At 36.8% G+C, this 21,668-nt stretch overlaps 1 protein-coding gene across 2 annotated transcripts in view; it reads right to left on the reverse strand.

The window, feature by feature from the left end:
• The window catches only part of SPIDR (scaffold protein involved in DNA repair), a 429,134-nt gene that overhangs the window by 323,265 nt on the left and 84,201 nt on the right, over positions 1-21,668 (reverse strand). The window lies entirely within an intron of this gene.

The raw sequence follows: 21,668 nt of genomic DNA on the forward strand, positions 1-21,668 counted from the left end.
ATGATAGTCACTGTAATCTAACATCTACTGGAAAAAAGTATTTTTTGGATTTTGAAATTTAATGTGAGATAAATAATGCTATTTGTAACAAACCAAATACAAAGAAAATTGCCTCTTCAGGTGTAAGCTTACCAAAGGATTCTCCAAGGATAAAGACAAAAACTTGACTTTTCCAGCACAATTCCATTATAATATTTTCAAGAGACGAGTTTGAAATGGCTAATAACAACTGTACTTTTTAAGAATATGAGTTATTGCCACTTTTTCCTACCATTTCCTAAAATGTTTTTTATTTTCTCCTACTCAGAATTCTAATTACAATTTTTTTTGAAAACTGGATTATAAAAAAAAAATAAAATGCTTTTGCAGTGTCTCCCCACCCCTCCCCACCCCCCGCCAAAAGAAAAGAAAACTGGATTAAAAAACAGTAGATCGAATCACATAGCCCATCCTGGAGAGAATCAAAACTTTTTCTATGATGACTTCTGTCTTTGCCTAGACACACACTAAAATATTTAAGTGTGGTATGTATTTTATTTTCCCAGTACTTGGTTGTACAGGTCAGTCCTGTTTTGTTCTAATGATAGCAATAACTTATCCTTTGACATTCTAATTTTCCAGTGTATTAGTAACATTTTCTAATGGAATACTCATACAAAATTTTAAATTTCTTAAATGTAAACAGTACATTCAGTTGAAATGGATCTTCTGTACTTGGTCAGTTTGTAGTGTAGGCATAGGATCCCTCATGAGGAGCCCTATTTTGACAGATCAACAAGGACTGTGTCCCTAGCACTATAGGAGACACTTGGCTAAAGAGAGTGAAGAGAATACAAGTACATGAGGGTTACTATCGATGGTTACAAGTGCATGCATGTGTGAGTGTGCAGGGTAGCACTAGAATGTTCATCATTTGCTAATCTATGTAAAACAAAAAGTTTATTACATTTGGCCTTTTATGAAGATTTTATACCTAAATCCTTATTTAACAGCTTAAAAAGGATATCATTCATCCATACACCTCCAAAAACCTGCCTGGGTAGTCACCTGTTCCTAGATACATTTAAAATAAGAGAAGTAAATGAAAAAAACTTCTCAAACATAGAGCTTAGTTCCACTATCCTTTTCACAATCTCAGTTGCATGCTTAAATTACTGCAGGTAGCTGATAACCCATTAATAAGCACTAAAGTCACATGTTTCCCAACAACACAAATTCTGAATATATATTAACAGTAGGCTACAAAAAAGAACCAAAGCAGTTTAGACTGAAAATTAAGTTGTTTTACACTAAAACTTTGCATACATTACTTGAGAACTCCAAACTCAATTCATCTTTTTGCTATGAAAAGTCTTTTAATACCCTCAGGTTTTACACTTCATCCTAGAGCAGGGTTTCTCGACCTCAGCACTACTGCCATTTTGGGCTGGATAATGTGTGGGGGCTCTTTTGTCCCCTGTAGAGCTGGTTAGCAGCATCCCTAGCCTCTACCCACTAGATGAGAGCAGCATGGTCCCACCAGTCATAACTATCAAAAATGTCTCGAGACATCACCAATGTCCCCTGGGAGACAAAATCACCCCCAGTTATGAACCACTATCCTAGAAAAATGTCAGCAAATAACCAACCACATTTGGTCTGTGCTGGAGACTCACATGCAGAAGTGAAGGCAACACGGCGATTCACGGGGAGGGAGGGTCAAAATGAAATGAAACAGTACCCCCTTCTCTGTGGGGAAACATTCCAAGACCCTCAGTGGATGCCTGAAACCATGGATAGTACCGAATCGTACACAGACTATACTTTTTCACATACACGCATACCAGTAATAAAGCTTAATTTATAAATTAGGCACAGTAAGAGATCAATAACAGTAACCAGTAATAAAATAGAATTATAATATATTATAATAAGATTTATGTGAATGTGGTCTTTCTCTCAAACTCTTATTGTACTGTACTCACCTTTCTTCTTATGATGATGTGAGATGATACAATGACTACTTAACGAGGTGAAGTGAGGTAAATGATGTTGGCCTGTGAATGTAGCATTAGGCTACTAATGACCTTCTGATGATAAGGCAGAAAGAGTATCATCTGCTTTCAGACTGTAGTTGACCATGGGTAATCAACCACGGAAAACAAAACCACAGACAAGAGGGACTACTATAGGTATAAAACAACGTGCTAGAAGTATTGCAACCAAAGTACTGCTCAGGCTCCATGGGGAACATGTAAGAGTAACAAAAAATCCAGGGAGGGCACAGGGAGAAGGGAAGAAGAGCCACCACCTAAAGCTGAATGCTAAGTGTAAGTTAATCAGGCAGAGAGAAGAGCATGTTCCAGGGAAAAGGAACAAGAGGAGCACTAATAGGAGGCCAGAGAGAACACAGCACATGCAGGAAAACCTACAAGCAGCAGTAAGAGAAAAGGTTGCACGAGAACCGTGAGGGAACCACTGGCAGTTTCCACAAGGACTAACAAAATCAGATGTTAATATGGAATGATTATCCAAACCACATTCTGAATAACAGACTCTAATATGGGAGAGGGAAGGTACTAAAGCCTGCCAGTGGGAAAGCAGTTAGCTAGAGGGTCTTCATAATCAAAGCAGAAAACAGAGGATGTGAGTGGGAGTAAGAACAGGAGAGGTGCACTTGAAAGAAAATGAGGGCAGAGATGTAACTATACTAGAGGATTCTCACACGTGAAAAGTCAAAGTGAAGGCAGACTCAAAGAAGACCCCAAGCATGTGTTTGGGCAACAAAAAAAATGTGCTCACCCAGAAAGGGATTTGAGGAAATAATCTGGAGAGGGGTAGCTGCTAATATAATTTGGTTTTGATATGTTAAGGTTGTGATGTCTATGGAATAGCTGAGGTAAAATTGACCAATAGGCAGTTGTCTTTACGGGTCTGGAGTTTTAATAAAGTCATGTGGGATTCAAGAATCATCAAAATAGAAACTGCATGAAAGTATGTCAGTTGGAAAAGACTGTCGCTGGAAATTCTGTAAAAGTGAGAAGAGAAGGTCCAGGCTGGAACTGTGGGAATATTATCAACATTTAAGCTGAATTCAGATGAAAAGAGACAGAAAAGGGTTTGGGATTTGAGAAAAAAGTGATTGCACAGATACAAGAAACCTATGGGACCTTGGAAATTGTGTGCTATGAAGAATAAATGGGGAAAAATGGTCCAGTAACTTTGGAAGACCATTGGAGACTTCTTACTAAATATATTCTTACCATACAACCCCACAATCACACTCCTTGGTATTTATCCACAGGAGCTGTAAACTTATGTCCATGTAAACACCTGCACACAGATATTTAGAGCAATTAATTACTCATAACTGCCAAAATATGGAAGCAACTAAGATGTACTTCAGTAAGTGAATGAATAAATTGTGGTACATTCACATAATGAAATATTAGTCAGCACTGTAGGTAAGTAAGCTATCAACCCATGAAAAAACACAGAAGAACATTAAATGCATATGACTAAGTAAAAGAAGCCAACCAAAAAATGTTATATAGTGTATGATTCCAACTATATTACATTCTGGAAAAAACAAAACTATGGAGACTACAAAAAGATCATTGGTTGCCAGTGGTTATGGGCAGGGGCAGATGAATAGGCAGAGCAAAGAGTAATCTTAGACAATGAAAATACTCTGTATGATATAATGATGGATATATGTCATTATGCATTTGTCCAAACCCACAGAATGGACAACACCAAGAGTAAACTTTAACATAAACTATGGACTTTAAGTGATTATGATGCATCAATGCAGGTTCAACAATTGTAACAAATGTACCATTCCAGTAAGCAATGTTGATAATGGGGGAGGCTATACACGTGTCAGGGCAAGAGGTATATGGCAAATCTCTAAACCTTCCTCTCAATTTTAATGTAAACCTAAAACTGCTCTAAAAATGTAAGTCAAAAAACCAACAAAAAAAGGAATAAATGGAAGGTGAGGTGAAAATAGGAGACCTGAAAATTCTTCCAGGAAGCTTGGAAATGCATATTTTAATTGCTTTCAAAGATAGGAAGGACAGCATAAAAAGACACATTTGCTCAAGTATGCACAACTTGTATGACAAAATTGAAGTTAAATAATTAAAATAAAAATGTACTCCAGACTCTAGTCTATCCTCCAACCACAGCCACAAAATTTAAATGAATTTCCTCAAGGAAGAATTTAATAGCAGTAAGATTGGTAAGATTTAGTAGAAGTTTAGGTAGTACTTTAGAATTTCTTGGCATCAATCCATGACAATCAATTTTAAGTAGTTTTGATTTAGGCAGTCACAAATTTAATGAGAACTAGCGAATATGTAAGAATACATTGAAAGCCTACTACCCACATGCTCCCTAAGCTGCTAAAGCTAATTCAAGGAAATTTTCAAGTCTGTCCTTGCTTTTGCATATTTGCAAATCAATTTCAAAACAGAAATAAGTAAAAGCCAAACTAAAAATTATAAAGCAATATATGGATAATTCCAGACTCATTGGGCATATAGCAGATATATGAGTGGAAAAGAATGATCACTTGGGGTAGCACAGCTTAGAAAATCTTTAACCAATAAAAGCAGGATTTGACCCCAACACTGTCTCTGCCTCAGCCCTGTCCCTCACTAGCTGATTACCCTAGGCAAGGTACTTAATCTATAAGTTGGAGATATAATAATGCCTAACACATTAAGCATTTAGTTAATGTTAGCTATTATTTTTAGCCCTTCCAGTAATTAATTCAAGAATTTGTTTTAAATTCTATGCTTTTAAGCTTGCATTTATTTTCACATAAAGTTTTTTTCCTTGATTTGTAAGAGGATCTGTATATAAAGGACAATGAGGAACACAACAAATGTCTTTAGCAGCCAATCAAACACACAAGCAATGCCTTAACCAGCAGAACATATATTCTTCATGTAGGCATTTCTGAGAGAAAACAAAAAAGGAATAACACCTTTAGGAAAAGATAAATAGAAACTATCACTTTAGCATATCATATTTTGAGCTCTCTTGAGCTGATAATCCCTGAAGAATGTGTACAAAGTCTCTTCACAAGGACACAGAGAGGAAATACAGCGCCCCAGACACCACCTGTTTTGGCCCAAGCCTATCAGTAAGGAACACATATTCTTTCAGAAAGGATGGTGTGTGCATGTACACACATGTGCATGTGGGTGTGTGCATGCACATGTGTGCAGAGGTGTATGTGTGCATGCACTGGGAGAAGGGGAAAAGACAAAGTTAGGTCGGAAGAGCCTGCAGTTCATAAGCTTGTTTACATTTCATCTTTATATTACAGAATTGGATTAATGGGAAGGAAGAGCTATGAGTTTAGAACAAGAAAGATGATTATGAATTGCACCTCAGCTATTTGTTTTGTGACTTTGGATAAGTATCTTCATAGACTCTCCCATTTCTCAGTTTAAGCTTCCAAAAATGAAAAATTCTTTTAGAAATATTAAAAGAATTAATGATAATGGCTATTTATGGGGTACCTGGGTGGCTCAGTAGGTTGAGTGTCCGACTTCGGCCCAGGTCATGATCTCACAGTTCGTGAGTTCAAGCCCCACGTCAGTCTCTGTGCTGACAGCTCGCAGCCTGGAGCTTGCTTGCATTCTGTGTCTCCCTGTCTCTCTGGCCCTCCCCAGCTCACAGTCACACTCTATCTCTGTCAAAAATAAATAAACTTAAAAAAAAAAAAAAAAGACACTGGCAAATCTCTAAATGTACAAAAGTATTAAAAAGATATAAAAATACATACACTAATCACCCTATCACCCTATGTCAATATTAAAAGGATACAAATTTACCTTCACAGTTTCTTTTAAATGATGCAACTGAAATTTTATGTATCTCTTTCTGCTCCTCTTTTCTTCCTTCCTGTAGATATCTCTCTCCTGCACTTGGTATTTCATTAGCATTCTACTTTCCCTCTCTCTCTCTCTCTCTCTCTCTCTCTCTCTCTCACACACACACACACACACACCCTGATTAGTATTCTTTTTCAAGTTTTTAAATTGTATATAAAATGGTGTCTTCTGAACACAGCTCTGAATAACCTATATTTTTTTGAATCAATATTCTGTTTTTTTATATTTATCCACATTTACACATGTAGTTCTATTTCAGTGCTACCCAATTAAAGAAGCATAAGTAATTTTAAGTTTTCTAGTAGCAACATTAAGAAAATACAAAGAAACAGGTGAAGTTAATTGTGATAATACTTTTTACTTAACCAAATATATCAAAAGATTATTGTTTCTTGTCAGGGCTCTCACCAGAATCACTTTTAGAAGCTCCCTCACTGTACCTCAAAACTCTTCCAGTCTCTATTCATTACACAGTTTGAAAGCCACTGACACATTCCAAGCTATTTGTTATGGCAGAATCCCCCCTCTTGGTACCAATTTCTGTCTTAGCTCAGGCTGCCATAACAAAACACCATAGAGTAGGTAGCTTAAAAAAAACAAACAAACAAACAAAAAAAACCATTGATATCTGTGAGGCTGGAGAATCTAAGATCAAGGTGACAGTCAATTTGGTTGCTGATGAGGGAGCTCTTCCTAGCTTGCAGATGGCCACTTTCTGGCGGTGTCCTCAAGGAGCAGAGAGAGAGAGAGAGAGAGAGAGAGAGAGAGACATCTCCCTCCTGTCTCACGAGGACCCCATCACCAAATATTATCCCACTGAGAGAGCTTCAACATATGAATTTTGGGGAGGGGAACAAAATTCAGGACATAGCAATCTTCTTCCACATTTTTTAAGGTTTTTATTTTAATTCCAAATAGTTAACAAACAGTGCTATATTATTTTCAGGTATACAATATAGTAATTCAACAATTCCCTATATTACCTAGTGCTTATCACGACAACTGCCATCCACATCACCTATTTAACCCATCTCTCCACCACCCTTTCCTCTGTTAACTGCCAGTTTCTCCTCTAATGAAGAGTCTGCTTCTTGGTTTGTTTGTTTTCTCTCTCTCTCTATTTTCCCTTTGTTATGTTTCTTGAATTCCATATATGAGTGACATCATATAGTATTTCTCTTCCTCTCACTGACTTTTTTCACTTAGCATTACACTATGTAGCTCCACTCGTGGCACTGCAAGTGGCAAGACTTCATTATTTTTTATAGCTGAATTAACATTCCATTATATACACACCACATCTTTTTTTATCCATTCATCAGTCGGTGGACACTTGCACTGCTTCCATGTCTTGGCTATTGTAGATAATGCTTCTATAAACACAGGGGTGCATGTATCCCTTTGAATTAGTGCCTTTATATTCTTTGTGTAAAAATCCAGTAGTGAGATTGTTGAATCATCGGGTAGAGCTATTCTTAACTTTTTGAGGAATGTCCATACTGTTTTCTACAGTGGCTGCACCAGTTTCCACTCCCCCCAATAGTGCAAGACGATTCCTTTTGCTCCACATCCTCACAATCATTGTTTCTTGTGTTGTTGATTTCAGCCATTCTAACAGGTGTGAAGTGTTATCTCATTGTAGTTTTGCTTGTATTTCCCTGATGATAAGTGATGCTGAGCATCTTTTCATGCATCTGTTGGCCATCTTGATGTCTGCTTTGGAGAAATGTCTTTTCATGTCTTCTGCCTATTTTATAAGTGAACTATTTGTTTTGGGGAGTTGAGTTCTTTATATATTTTGGGTACTAACCCTTTACCAGATACGTCATTTGCAGATATCTTCTCCCGTTCTGTAGACTGTGTTTTAGTCTTGTGATTGGCTTCCTTTGCTGTGCAAAAGTTTTTTTTTTTTTTTTTTTAAATTTTTTTTTTCAACGTTTTTAATTTATTTTTGGGACAGAGAGAGACAGAGCATGAACGGGGGAGGGGCAGAGAGAGAGGGAGACACAGAATCGGAAACAGGCTCCAGGCTCCGAGCCATCAGCCCAGAGCCTGACGCGGGGCTCGAACTCACGGACCGCGAGATCGTGACCTGGCTGAAGTCGGACGCTTAACCGACTGCGCCACCCAGGCGCCCCTGTGCAAAAGTTTTTTAATTTGATAAAGTCCCAATGATTTTTCCTTTGCTTCCCTGGCCTCAGGAGACATATCTAGAAAAAGTTGCTACAGCCATTGTCAAAGAGGTTACTGCCTGTGTTCTCTTCTAGGATTTTTATGGTTTCAGGTCTCATATTAAGGCCTCCAATCTATTGTGAATTTATTTTTGTGTATAGACTAAGGAAGTGGTTTAGTTTCATTCTTTTGCATGTAGCTGTCCAGTGCTCCCAACACCATTTGTTGAAGAGACTTTTTCTCAGTAGATATTCTTTCCTGCTTTGTCAATTGGCCACTGATTAATTGACCATACAGTTGAGGGTTCACTTCTGGGTCCTTTATTCTGTTACATTGATCTATATGTCTATTTTTGTGCCAGGACCATGCTATCTTCGTAATGTAACTGGAAGTCCGAAATTGTGATGGCTCCAAGTTTGCTTTTCTTTTTCAAGATTTCTTTGGCTATTTGGGGTCTTTTGTGCTTCCATAAAACTTTTAGAATTAGTTGTAGTAGTTCTATGAAAAATTCTGTTGGCATTTTGATAGAGATTGCATTACATGTGTAGATTGCTTTGGGTAGTATAGACATTTTGACAATATTTGATCTTCCAATCCATGAGCATGGAACGTGTCCACATTTCTTTGTGTCATCTTCCATTTCTTTCATCAGTGTTTTACAGTTTTCAGAGTACAGGTCTTTCATCTCTTTAGTTAGGTTTATTCTTGGTATCTTATTATTTTGGGTGCAGTTGTAAATGGGAAAGTTTTCTTAATTTCTCTTTCTCTTTGGAAAGTAGAGAAATGCAACAGGTGTCTGTACACTGATTTTGTATCCTGTGACTTTATTGAATTCATTTATCAGTTCTAGCAGTTTTTTGGTGGAGTCTTTTCTACATAGAGTACCATATAATCTGCAAACGGTGAAAGTTGGACTTCTTCCTTGCCAATCTGGATCCCCTTTATTTCTTTTTGTTGTCTGATTGCTGTGGCTAGGACTTCCAGTACTATGTGGAGTAAGGGTGGAGAGAGTGGACATCGTTGTCTTGTTCCTGGCCTGAGGGAAAAAGCTCTCAGTTTTTCCCCATTAAGAATGATGTTAGCTCTGGGTTTTTCATATATAGTCATTATGTTGAAATATGTTCCCTCTAACCCTACTACTCGAGGGTTTTTATCATGAATGGATGTTACACTTTTTCAAATGCTTTTTCTGCAGCTATTGAAATGATCATATGGTTCCTACCCTTTCTATTATTGATGTGATGTATCACAGTGATTCATTTGCAAATACTGAATAAATAGCACATGATAGTGGTGAATGACTGTTTTAATGTATTGTTGAATTCTGTCTTCTTGTATTTTGTGGAGAATTTTTGCATCTGTGTTCATCAAAGACACTGGCCTATAGTTCTCTTTTTTAATGGTATCTCTATCTGGTTTTGGTATGAGGGTAACTCTAGTCTCAGAATGAGTTAGGAAATTTTCCTTCCATTTCTGTTTTTTGGAATAGTTTGAGAAGAAGAGTTCTTTAAATGTTTGGTAGAATGTGCCTGTGAAGCTTACTGGAACTGGACCTTTATATGTTAAGAGTTTTTTAAATTACTGATTCAATTTCTTTGCTAGGTCTCAGTCTGTTCAAGTTTTCTATTTCTTCCTGATTAATTTTTCAGAATTTACATGTTTCTAGGAATTTATCCATTTCTTTAAGCTTGTTTAATAGGCATATAATTTTTCATAATGTTCAAATTATTTGTATTTTTGTGGCATTGGTTGTTATTTCTCCTCATTTGTAATTTTATTTATTTGGCTCCTTTCTCTTTTCTTTTTGATAAGTCTGGCTAGAGGTTTATCAAATTTACTGATTTTTTTTTTTCAAAGAATAAGTTCCTGGTTTCATTGGTCTATCTTTTTTTAAATTTTCTATAGCATTTATATCTGCTCCAATCTTTAATAATATTTTCTTCTTTCCACTGGTTTCAAGTTTTGTTTGTTGTTCTTTTTCTAGCTCCTTTAGGTGTAAGGTTAGGTTGTTTATTTGAGATCTGTTTTGCTTCGTGAATTAAGCCTGGGTTCCTATAAACTTGCCTCTGAGTACCATTTTTACTGCAGCCCAAAGGTTTTGGACTGTTGTGTTTTCATTTGCATTTGTTTCCCATGTACTTTTTTACTTCTTTGATTTCTCGGTTGACCCATTCATGGTCTTTATTGGAGTTTCTCTTGTGTTTGATTTCCAGTTTCATAGCATTGTGGTCTTTTAGAAAAGATGCATGGTTGACCTCGATCTTTTTGACATTGTTAAGGCTTGTTTTGTGGCCTAGTAGGTTACCTATGCTGGAGACTGTTCTATATGCACTTGAAAAGGATGTATATTCTGCTGTTTTAGGATGGAATGTTCTGAATATATCTGTTTAATTCATCTGGCCCAGTGTGTCATTTAAAGCCATTGTTTTCTTGTTGATTTTCTGTTTAGATGATCTACCTGTTGATGTGAGTGGGCCGTTAAAGCCTCCTCTATTATTCTATTATTTTCAATTAATTCTTTTGTTATTAACTGTTCCATGTATTTGGGTGCTATGTTGGGGTGCATATATACAATTGTTAGATATTCTTGTTGGATTGTTCCCTTTATTACTATATAAAATCCTTGTCTCTTGTTATAGACTTTGTTTTAAATTCTATTTTGTTCAATATAAGTATTTCTACTCCTGCTTTCTTTTGACATCCATTTGCATGATAAATATTTGTCCCCTCACTTTCAATCTGCAGGTGTCTTTAGGTCTAAAATGAGTTTTCTGTAGGCAGCATACAGATGGGTCTTGTTTTTTTTATCTATTCTGTCACCCTATGAGTCTTCTGATTGGGAGTTTAGTACATCAACATTCAAAGTAATTATTGATAATATGTATTCATTGTGATTTTGTTTTGTGGTTGTTTCTGAAGATTTTCTCTGATCCTTTCTTGTCTTTCATAGTTTGCTGATTTTGTTTAGTGATATATTTGGATTCCTTTCCCCTTATTCTTTGGATATTTATTAGTGGCTTTTGGTATTTGATTATGATTAGGTTTGCATATAACTTCTTCTGCATATAGCACTCTGCATTAAGTTGATGGTCATTTAATTTTGAACTAATTATTTCTGTCTCTCTCTCTCATACGTTTTTGGTATATGTTGTCATATTTTACAACCTCTTATTTTGTGAGCTCCTTGACTTATTTTTTTACAGACATATTTTTACTGCTTTTGTGTTTCCTACCTTCATACTGTCACTTCTGATCTCTCCTGTCCACTCAAAGAGTCCCCATTAATATTTTTGCAGGACTAGTTTAGTAGTCACGAACTCCTTTAGTTTTTGTACATAGGCTATCTGTCTTTCTCTGACTGACTTATTTCACTTAGCATAATACCCTCCAGTTCCATCCACGTTGTTGCAAATGGCAAGATTTCATTCTTTCTCATTGCCAATTAGTATTCTACTGTACATATAAACCACATCTTCTTTATCCATTCATCAGTTGATGGACATTTGGGCTCTTTCCATAATTTGGCTATTGTTGATAGTGCTGCTATACATAATTATATAATTTGAAACAGTTTCTTAAAGAGCTTGAAATCAAATAAATTAGATATTATAAGCATGGCTCACATTAAATGTTCCAAATGGGTGAAGAACTATTTCTGTCCGATCTGAAACCAGCATAGATACTGAAAGAGATAAAACCTATACCAGGTCTCAAAGCATTGGAAAATTCTTAAATGATGAAGATGAGAAGAGAGAAGGAAGAAAGAAGAAAGCACATAAGGCAGTAAACTACAATGGATATTCAAGATATATAAAAACAAGTCTAGACAAACGAAAGTTTACAGTTCACACTGGGAAGCAAAAGATAATAAGAACAATATAACCCTACAGATTGTGTGTGTGTGTGTGTGTGTAGAGAGAGAGACAGCACACATGTTCCCTTACATAAAGACAAACCAACAGATCCATCATCCATGGGAACACGCTCTAAATTCATCATTATGATGATGAATTTGGGCAAATTCATTCACATCCTTTGAATGTGGCTTCTTGGTACCAGTAACTGATCTGAGTGAGTGGTAAAGTCCATGCATTCAAACTTGTTTCTATTCCCAACCCCACTAATGAAATGCTCTAACAAATTAAGTTTTGACAACATCTTCATGTACTGAAAGTAATTCAATACACTAAGTGTTAATTCTTTTTTGGCCTACTACTTTAATAATCACTATTCTAAAATTGTTTGGTAACCAAACAGTGCTAATTAAATACGACAGAGGAAGAGTCAGTTGGTTCAAGTGAACCAAGAGGCCAAATTTCTTGCCACTAAGGATAGTGGTGCTACTAACTGAAATAGAGAACACATTCAGGAACAAAGAAAGGGAAAAGAAAATATTATTTCCAAGACAGGGAGTTTTAAATGATCACAGAACTAGCACAGAGAGAGCCATCTGGCAGGAGGCTGAAATGCAGCTGCTTAGCAAAAAAGTCACTGGAGAAGAAATGATCCAAGACTCTGATCTTTAAAATACCTGTGTTGTGGACATGGGTGAGAACAAACCAGCCACAGCATTCATCCTCCTGAGCTCCTTGAACATGAAGGTATATTTATGTGATTGTAGCCTCATCATAGAGGCAACCTCCCTCAGGTTGCATGATAGGGACCACAATGACTCCATGACTTCCATTACTTTCAGGGATTCTTTATTTTGATACTCTTTAATACTGTACAGCAAATTGAAGAGTAAAAAGACCCCACTGTTTCTCTCCTTTAAAATCTGCCAGTTATTTGGTTATGCAAGCAACATTTGGGCAACAGGAAGAGTTGGGATAAAATAAGAAGCATGTACACATACTTAGGTAAACTGATTTAAAGAATAGTAATAAAAAAAATCCTACAATTTTCTAAATAGGTGGATATTCCACAATCACTGTCTTTTTCCTTTAAAAATATAAATTTTAAGTAACTATAATAAATTTTAAACAATGCTCTCTGCAATTCATCTGATAACCTTGAAGCCAACTTAATCCTATCTACAAATTTCTTCATGGAATGCTCAGGAAAGATTCTTGTTAGTGATATCCCTGAATAATTAAAGAACTACCCCTGAACTGAAGTGTCCCAATTTCTTGATTTGATGTAAATCAAATCTAAATCTAAATGCATGTCTACATGAGTAGGGTCCTCTTAGATAAAAATTGTGTCTACTAACAAAATCAAAAAGCAGAAGATAAGCAGATTTAAATAGTGCCTCCGTGGTAAATTTACAATGACAAATGAAACAAATCGGCCAGGTAAAAAAACACTGCTCTCTAAAATTTAAAAATTAAAGCTTTTACTTCTGAACTCACCAAAAGCAACAGCACAATACTGGTAATAAATAACTACTTCTTTATTTTTAAATGACACCTTTATAGCTACTTACTCACTCAGCTGGTAAAACAAAGAAAAGGAAATAGGAACTAAACTAAAATCACTCTTTCAGATAACCAACTATAAGTCTAAACGGCTCACCTGACTCATATTTCATGCAAAACAAAAGTCCCAAGCCCTTGTTTTCACAGCCCAGATGAGAAGGTGTCCATGAGAGGAAGGGAGGCAGGCTGGGAGTGGGGGTCATGGAAGACCCGTCGTATACCTGCAGGTGAGGGGGCAGGTGCTGGCTGCACCCTGACTCGCAGGGCCAGGCGTGTTCCCCATGCCACATCCTGTAGTCATGGTTTCTGCTGAGGACTCTCACTCAATTACTGACCAGGTCCAGGCCTGCCCTTGTAAGATCTCATGAGATCACCAAGAGCCGGGCTATACTAAAGTCACCATGTTTAGCCTGGGTTCAGACTCCCTTTCTTAAAGCCCACTACAAATGAGAACAGTCAATGGCATTTTAAAGAAAGAACAAAAGAATTCTAAGACCCTGACTGCCTAGAAGCTTTTACATCTAATAATAACCGTGAAATGTTTTTTTTAAATGTTTATTTATTTATTTTTGAGAAATAGATAGAGGGAGAGCACAAGCAGGGGAGGGGCAGAGAGAGAGGGAGAGAGAGAATCCCAAGCAGGATCTGCACTTGCAGCAGAAAGCGAGATGCGGGGCTCAATCCCACAAACTGGATGATGATCTGAGGTGAAATCAAGAGTCGGACACTTAACTCACTGAGCCACCTAGGTGCCCCTAACCACTAAATGTTGTTATGAGAGGTGGACAGTGAGGGCAACAGCAAAAACGCCACAGAAAATAAGCCACGGCAGCTGTGGCAAATAAAATCACAAAAACTAAGACAGCTCTTAAAAATTAAGGGGAATGAAAGACGACTGGTGGCTAATAAACCAACAAAATTAGTTAGCAAATGCTTTCATTTCCACTCCCAAGACTAAAATGGGATTCATTCATTTAACAAATTAATTGAGTGCCTCCTGTGTATCATTCTGGGTACAATGGATATAATGGGGGGGGGGCACCAAAATTTGTATCCAAGTGGTCTTTAAATTTCAATGCAATCACACACACACACACACACACTGACACACACACACACACACACACACACACACACACCTGAATTGGGCTCTTCTCTGGCTATTAATCAAGAACTGCTCAGCTGTGTGGAAAAGGATAGCAAAACCACCAAAAATGGATTGATTATATATATATATCAGACTCCCAGCTAATAGAATTTTATTTTCTATTGGGATTAAAAATCAATGAACACAGCACAATTCTAGACAAGAAGGTCTTAAACTACTGATAGGAGATATACTTTCGCCATTTGCTTGATATATTTGTGATTGAAACTTTATCCATGAAAACTGGAGCCAGCTAGTGAGGAAAAACAAGACCTATAGGTTTTCTCACACACTGAAGAAAAAAAACAAATCTTTTCTGAGGTAAACAGGTTTAACAAGCTACACCCATGGTCACGCCTCTGTAAACCACTTGGCTTGCCTTCCTCAAATATGTTTCCAACCTCAAATTCCAGCCCGATGAGAACAACAGAACTCAAGTCCTATCACCTTGGTTCACAAAAGCACCATTCCACCTCATCTTAAGGTCCAAAGAGTCTGCTCTAAGGAACCCAAAGAGAAATAGAAACAGCAGGGCAAAGGTGCACTTTAAGAGAAAGGGAGACAGAAATTACAATGCTCTAGAAGGAACCTGCTGGGTCAGTCACAGTTCACCAAGCAGCAGCTCTGAGCATAGGCCAAAGGGCAGAAATCCGCAGACAAGTGGAGACCTGCTCAGAACAAGGCCGCCGTAACCCGGCTACTGTGATTACAGAGGACAAGAGAAGTACCTCCTTCTCCAAGAAAGACAGCGTATAACTGTGGAAAATGGAAATGGTCTGTGACACAACCTATTCAGCCGTTCTCTGTTTTAAAATATGTTCAGAGACAGACACAGCGTGAGTCTTTCTGCAACACTGCCGTCCAGCACACCAGGGCAGTGCCAGCATACCTTGTTCCTGGTCTGCTGGAGGCTGAAGGGTCCTCAAAACTGATCCTCAAAACCGGGGCCTCAAAATTAAGAGAAGCCCAAATCACAGCACGTTCTAAAAAGTAATCTGTTCATTAATGCGAATGGAACCAGAGGCAGGACACACGGGTTGTTTCTGGTTAGAAGCGAGGCTCTGTTTTTATTCAAGATAAAGAATTGAAATCTTAGACAATGGTGGACTGGGGAGGGAAAAAAAGGGAAGAGATTCAGAGGGGCCTAGAGAAGGCAGAAAGCTTTAACAGAAACAAGCCAGGTAAGTGTCCTGAGAGAACAAAGGCCATAAACAAAAGCAAAAACAGTACAATTGCAAGGACACAGCCCTATACAGTGGACCGGGATGTGCACCTCCAAACACAAGTTCCATGAGATGTTAATAGGTATCAAATCAGTTTGAATAAACTAGGCTGGATAAAATTGAATTGCTGTAAGATTTCTCAAGAGCTTTTAAGCATTGTAAACTCTAAGAGGGGGCTGTAATATGCAGTGTTTCCTAAACATATCTGACTACGGTTTGCCCAGTTTTTCACCGAGCATTTTGTGAAATGGAAAATTTTAAACACTTTATACTTTAATCATTTTAATGGAAATACCTCAGAAACGAGTTTTCCATAACTTACTCTACTTCTATCAATACAGTTTAATATTTTCTCGACAACTTACAATTATTCTTGTGGATAACCATTATTTTAGACTGTGAAGTAATGTGCTTCTGCATATGCCAGATGGGTTTCCTTCCCTCTGTCTACAGGCTTTTGGCTGGCCTCAACCTTACCTGGCCCAAGTCTGCTCCTAGCAGCCTTTCTGATGGACTATCAAACTCATGGAACTCTTGCTTGCCTGGGGTTTAGAAACCAGGAAACAGCAAGGCTCAGTGTTGGACATCAGAAGACTAATTAGTAAGATACGGATTTTGCCATTTAGAGATGTATATCTGGCTACTTTTTCACAACTGAGTTGAGCCACTAATAGCCCAAAATACTAACTGCAGAGCAAATCAACTATCAGTTATTTCAGAGGCCCAGGGCCTCCTTCTAGTCCAAGGTTACATGAAAAGGCCCTCATCAGATTTCAGTCAGATGACTCTAACCATAACATATACCTACATGAAGACGCTTCCTTAAAATAATCAAATCTGATCAAATAATCCTCACAAGACTTCTTGTGAGGCAAGGCAAAATAGGCACTCTGAAACAGAGGAAGATTAAATGATTTATTTGTTAATGCCCAGAGCTATACAAGTTAAGGGAATAATCTCGGGAATCCCCACTATCTACACAGTATCCTACACAAATAATACCAGGCTCTGTCTAGAAAATGCCAGCCAAAAGAATAGGGGAAAAATGCTATACTCATACACACACACACACATACTCATATATACATATGCATGTATATACATTTAACTTCAGCAAAAAAGGCAAAATCAATGATCTCTAAAGAAGAAATTTGTCTTGTGTACTTTCCCATAACTATGAGGTTCAATAAAGGTGATACATCAAGGACTTTAATAAAGGAATTTAAAAGGTATAATGTTTCATAATGCTTATTTCATCATTATTTCAAAAACTAAGAGATAATATTTAATATAGTGTTGGGAATTTTATTGGCCACGATGAGCTAAAACAATATTATGGAGATAAGTCATCTCTGAAAACGATTAATCTTTGACATTCATGCAAGAACATGAACTGTGAAAAAGAGTGCCAGATTGTTTCAGTCTCTGTAAAAATGAGGAAGAGCAAAAGTAGTCCTGGACACCTCACTCCTGAGAACATATTTGGTTTAAACTGTAAATTCATACAACACAATGTTTATTTTGGTGAAACTTTAAAGACCCATGATGTTATAAAGTTATCCTGGGGTTTTTATGAAGTCATGTAGGTAATTTCTTACTTGAAAATAAAAGATAATGCTGACTAAAATAATCAAATCACTAAAAGAATATATTTGAAATATAATTATAACTAGCAGAAAATTTACAACTAGCAACCATTTTGTGTTTGCTTCTGAACACAAATTTTGTGTTTTTGAACACTTATTATGGGGTGTTCATGAAGTGTTAACTCAGGTTGAATTGGTACAACCATGTGCATTTTCAGAAGGGCCTATTTTCCTGCCTGGCCCTTGACTGGCACATGTGAATTGATCTGTTGGGAGTATTCTGACAGAAATGTTTTGCACACTCAGTGCCTTGGCCACATTGTACAATTTTGTCTAGACAGTCTGTGCAAACAATGTAATTTATGGTGAACATCTGCTTTCCTTCTGAGGGACTGGAGTTTCAGTCATTGCAGTCAGTCACACAAGCACAGTTACCTACACGATGGAACCCCAACAGAAACCAAGTGAGCTTCCCTGGTAGACAACACTTTGCACACGTTGCTGCAAAATTCATTGCTAGAGGAATCAAGTGTGTACTCTGCAATTCCCCTAGGAGAGGACTCTTGAACACTTGAGCCTGCTTTCCATTTGTGTTGTTTCTGATGTACCTTATCCTTTTGCTAACTTCTTTGTGTCCTTTGCTATAATAAACCACAGCCTTAAGAATAATGACTTCCAAGTCCTATGATTCCTTCCAGCAAACCCCTAGGCCTGAGGATGGTCTTAGGGATCCGAGACACATAGTTTATAGGATTTTATTAATTTTAACACATTTCCATCACTTCAGTAGAGTCAGGGGTACCAACTAATCTAATCCAGGTAATCAGGGATAGCTGGATACATTTCTTTTAATAAAGTATATTCAAGACCTAGAAAGGTATCAGTCCCCATCCATGGAAGCCATTTAAGGTTAAATGAATATGGTTTTAAAGCAAATCGCCATCTACAAATTTTCTGTAAAGGACCATACAGTCGCTATTTTAGACTTTTGGGCCATACAATGTCTTTTATAAATACTGAACTCTGACATTGTAGCATGAGAGCAACCACAGACAACACCTACATTAGTGAGGGTGGCTGAGTTCCAATAAAAATTTGCAAAGACAGGCACGGGGCTTGATTTGGCATGCAAGCTATAGTTTGCCAACCCCATTGCAGAATGATTGTGTTTCAAGAAAAATGACTTTTCTCAATTTCTATTCTAGGTAAGGGAAACCACAGATAAAAAAAATAATAAAATGACAACAACAACAACAAGAGTAATGAAACTAAGGAAAATACCAAGATTTCTTTTCTCATCATTCAGTGCACCTTTAATATACTGCAATAAACTAAACTGCCTAAATTAGAAGTCTAAAGAAATTTTATTTTATTATTATTTTTTTTAATGTTTATTTATTTTTGAGAGAGACAGAGCGTGACAGGAGGAGCAGGAGAAAGAGGGAGACACAGAATCTGAAGCAGGCTCCAAGCTGTCAGCACAGAGCCCAGCACTGGGCTCGAACTCACAAACTACAAGATCATGACCCGAGCTGAAGTCAGAGGCTTAACCGACGGATCCACCCAGGTACACCAGAAGTCTAAATAAATTTTAAAGTTCAACTTAGTATTTACTTGTACCCACTGTGGCCTCAGCACAACAGAAGTTATGAAGGGAAAACCCAAATATAAGACTGGTCACTGGCACTGGGATATCCCTAGACTGATTGACATTCTCCTATATTGGTTTTCTATTATTTTATTAACAAATTACCAAAGCACTGAACTCAGTCACTTAAAACAACACCCATTTATTAGCTTTGTTCTATTATTCAACCTTTATCTGGACAAACAGGAGTTCAGGCATGGCATGGTAAGTACTCTACTCAGTCTCCCAAGGCTAAAAACAAGGTGCTGGCTGGCTGCTTTCTCATCTGGAGCTCAGGATCCTCTTCCAAGCTCATGTAGTTGTGGCAGGCAGGACTCAGTTCCTTGCATTCCTTGTAGTTGTCAGACTAAGGTCCCTGCTTTCTTAATGGCAGTCATCTGCGGGCAGCTCTCAGCTCATATTACTTTCCACAAGAGATAATCTTTTTCCTCTGGCATCCTCATATAGCTTCCTATAACTGGTTCTTATAATCAAAATTTAAAACATTTAATCTGCCCAATAACTGCATTATTACTCAATGAATATCTCAAAGTATGCCTAATAAAATTAAAGCCCCTAAAAATTAGTGAGAGATTTTTGAAATGAGCTTTTTCTTAGAAAGGATCGTATCTTAAGAACATTTAAGATGATAGATTTCCTGTGATTGAAACAGACTTTCTGGAACACTGGACCAACATTAATATGAATCTAAGCATGCAGGCAATATGTAACTTTGAATAAAGTCAAACTGAAAAAGCCTTTTTATTATGGTAGGCTCTTAATAACACTTGTAACAATCCAAAATTTATACAATCCCTTCCTTCATCATCCACATCTTACTGATTTAATGACAACCGTCATAAAAGAAATGGAACAAAATAAGAAATTTTTAATAGCTTGAGAATGTAAAACTGTTAGAGATATTTCCTTAGAGGCCCTGCTTAAAATTTTTTTTTTTGTTTTCTTAATGGCTATTAATAAATAAAGAGACATTAGACAAAGAGAATCACATGCCTAGAGAACTGCCTACCAGTTTTGGCTACAAATCCACCTGGCCTCATCTATTAAAAATTAAACATTGTCTATTTTTTTTGTTTATTTATTATTTTGAGAGAGAGACAGACAGAGTGTGAGTAGGGAAGGAGCAGAGAGAGAGGGAGACACAGAATTCGAAGCAGGCTCCAGGCTGAGCGTTAGTTAGCACAGAGCCTGACTCGGGGCTCAAACCCCATGAACTGTGAGATCGTGACCTGAGCTGAAGTCAGATGCCCAACTGACTGAGCCAACCAGGTGCCCCAACATTGTCTATTTTTAAAATGGCTTTCTTGAAATGGATGGCTTTGCCTCCTTGATTAAAATAGGTATAACTGAAAGCATACTTGTCCAGAACAAATCAGAAGATTAAAATTCAGCTCTTTAGGAAAGCATCTAAAACTAAACTGTCACAACAAGGACCAGGGTAGAGAAAAATAGGAAGATACTCTTTCTGCTAGACACACATTAAAAAAAAAAAAAAAAGAACAAAAGTCAACCTAGATAGATATCTAGACTTCAAACTGAAATAAATAAGACTTGTAAAATAATTAAACCCAAACAATTTGGAAATATAACCCAAATGGGGAAATTTATATTTTTATTGTTTTCTAGGTAATAAAGTTTAATTGCTTTTGAGTAAATACAGTTTACTTCAGAAGTTTATATAGACAACAAAGGATATACACACACAAAAAAAATGAGGTGGCTGTTTATAATAGAAGTGGTTTCTATTATGCCATTTTTAACTTCTAGAGAAATATTTATATATTTTATTTTCTTCTTCAGAAATCCTCTTTGACTGACTCTCCTTAATACTATTTTTAAAAAAAGAAAAAGATGGCTCAGTTGAAGGTACCAACACACCTAAAATGAGTCAAACAAATTAACCTACAAGAGCACATGGCAACAAGAACAGGTCAACTTTTATTAAAGAAAAAAAAACAATATCAAAAACAATAACGTGATTGACAATAGCACTTCAAAAGTAAGCCTCAGGGTTAAGCACTTTCCACAATTTATTTCTCCTAGGCCTACGCCCCTGAACATCTATTGTTATCAGAATGTCATTATCTTTCACAATTTCTCTTAATTTGGAATTTCAAGAAATGGAACTTATGCCAGAAAATGTTTCAACACAATCAAATATTAACATGAATTCAGTAGAAATTTTAAACAATGGTAACTTGGGCCTACCATTAAAATCCTCCTTAATTTGTAAATTCAATACAATGACTGACTTATTTTGAATCTATTGAAAATCACTGAATTGATCTGGTTTGGAGCAAATACTTGGAAAGCCTACATAATGAAAAGCATTGACTTTTTTCTAAAAATAAACAAACAATTACTTTCAACTAGACTACTGTCAAATTTTACACCTGGAAATCTCAAATGCTTTGAATGCTTTTCCCCTACAAACAACCAAAATCAGGCTAATTACTAAAGTATACCAACTCATATATTCACTTTTCTCCACACTTATAGGGTAAAACTTATATTTGATTAGATATGTTTGTTTATTTTTTCTCATTCTTTTTTTTACATTTTTACTTAATTTTATATACATACATAT

The sequence above is a fragment of the Panthera uncia genome, chromosome F2 (genome assembly GCF_023721935.1).
Source record: "Panthera uncia isolate 11264 chromosome F2, Puncia_PCG_1.0, whole genome shotgun sequence".
Classification (NCBI taxonomy): Eukaryota; Metazoa; Chordata; class Mammalia; order Carnivora; family Felidae; genus Panthera; species Panthera uncia.